Source organism: Sapajus apella, unplaced genomic scaffold (genome assembly GCF_009761245.1).
Source record: "Sapajus apella isolate SASKATOON/1434 unplaced genomic scaffold, GSC_monkey_1.0 scaffold46, whole genome shotgun sequence".
NCBI lineage: Eukaryota > Metazoa > Chordata > Mammalia > Primates > Cebidae > Sapajus > Sapajus apella.
This window is the reverse complement of record NW_022436986.1, coordinates 77,874-80,131: the sequence shown is the minus strand read 5'-3', so window position 1 is coordinate 80,131 and position 2,258 is coordinate 77,874.

Genomic DNA, 2,258 nt, shown 5'->3' with positions numbered 1-2,258 from the left:
TCAAGACCATCCTGGCCAACATGGTGAAAGCCCATCTCTACTAAAAAGCAAAAAATTAGTCGAGTGTGGTGGAATGCGCCTGTAGTCCCCAGCTACTTGGGAGGCTGAGGCAGGAGAATCACTTGAACCTGGAAGGTGGAGGTTGCAGTGAGCCGAGATCGAGCCATTGCACTCCAGCCTGAGTGACAGTGAGATTTCTTCTCAAAAAAAAAAAAAAAAAAGGAAATGTGAAAGCTCTTGACTTTATAAGTAAAAAAAAAAAAAATCATGTGTTAAGGTTACTAAGATCTGAGGTAAGAACAAATATTCTTTTTTTTATTTTTTTTGGAGACGGAGTCATGCTCTATCGCCAGGCTGGAGTGGTGCAGTGGTGCGATCTTGGCTCGCTGCAACCTCTGCTTCCTGAGTTCAAGAGATTCTCTTGCCTCAGTAGCTGGGACTACAGGCGTGCGCCACCATGTCCAGCTAATTTTTGTATTTTTAGTAGAGATGGGGTTTCACCATTTTGGCCAAGATGGCGTCAATCTCTTGACCTTGTGATCCGCCCGCCTTGGCCTCCCAAAGTGCTGGAATTACAGGCATAAGCCACCGCACCCAGCAAGAAACAATATTCTATCCTTAAAATTGTGAAGAAAAGAAATTTGTGCAGCATGTATAAAGGTTCAATATCATCTGTGATTTCAGGCATCCACTTGGGTTCTTGGAATGTGTCCCCACAGATAAGAGGAGACTACAGTAACTATAAAGTAGTTAATTCTGGCCAGGTGGGGTGGCTCATGCCTGTAATCCTAGCACATTGAGAGGCTGAGGCGGGCAGATCACCTGAGGTCAGAGTTCGAGACCAGCCTGGCCAACATGGTAAAACCGCATCTCTACTAAAAATACAAAATGAAAAAATATTAGCAGAGCATGGTGGTGGGCACCTATAATCCCAGCCACTCAAGAGGCTAAGGCAGGAGAAAGGCTTGAACCCAGGAGGCAGAAATAGCAGTGAGCTGAGATTGTGCCACTGCACTCCAGCCTGGGCGAGAGAGGGAAACACTATTTCAAAACAACAAAGGTTAGGCCCCAGGCCGGCTCCCTGATGCTGACAGGATTCAGGCACATCTTTCCATAAGTGATTAGCTTTGCAGACCATTTCCAACCAGATCTGGTGTGGATAGAAAGCCTGTTAGGACTAGAGGTCTTCTATATGTTTGTGGGCTGCTTCTACCTTGCAGCAGAGGGAATGGGCAGTCAGGTTAGCAAAACTGGCCAGGCGCAGTGCACGTGCCTGTAGTCCCAGCTACTCGGGAGGCTGAGGTGAGAGGATCCCTTGAGCCCATCTGGGCCGTAGTGTGCTATGCCGATTGGGTGTCCGCACTAAGTTCAGCATCAATATGGTGACATCCTGGGAGCGGGGCGGGGGACCACCATGTTGCCTAAGGAGGGGTGAACCGGCCCAGGTTGGAAATGGAGCAGGTCAAAACTCCTGTGCTAATCAGCAGCGGGATCGTGCCTGTGAATAGCCACTGCACTCCAGCCTGGGCAATACAGGGAGACCCCGTCTCTTAAAAACAACACAACAACAACAACAAAAACCTGATCCTCAGAGCGGGCAAGGAAGGCAGCGGCGTGAGTGTGACTCAGGACCTGTGATGAAGCTGCTTCTCTGAGATTCCAGGACAACAAAGGAAGAAGAAAGGGACGACATTTCCCCTCAGTACACTGAAATGGAACTCTCCACAGCTGACTGAGGAGGCATTGCATTTGTTTCTCAGTATCTGAAGGGGATTGATTCCAGGACCCCTCACGGTTACCAAAATTCAAGGATGCTGAAGTCCCTGATATGAAATGGCGTGCTATTTGCATATAACCTACACATATTGTCCCGTAAACTCTATTTGTGTTATTATTTTTTGTTTTTCTTTTTTCTTTTTAAAAATAAAGACAGGGTTTCACCATCTTGGCCAGGCTGGTCTTGAACTCCTGACCTCGTGATCTACCTGCCTTGGCTGGGATTACAGGCATGAGCCACTGCGCCTGGTCTAGTATTATTATTTTTTGAGACATGATGTCCCTCTGTCACCCAGGCTGGAGTGCAGTAGCATGATCATGACTCACTGCAACTTTGACCTTCCCGGCTCAAGGGATCCTCCCAGCCTCCCGAGGAGTTGAGACTGTAGCTGGAGGTACAGGCATGTGCCACTGCACCTGGCTAATTTTTAAATTTTTTTGTAGAGACAGAGTCGTACTATGTTGCCCAGGCTGGTCTCGAA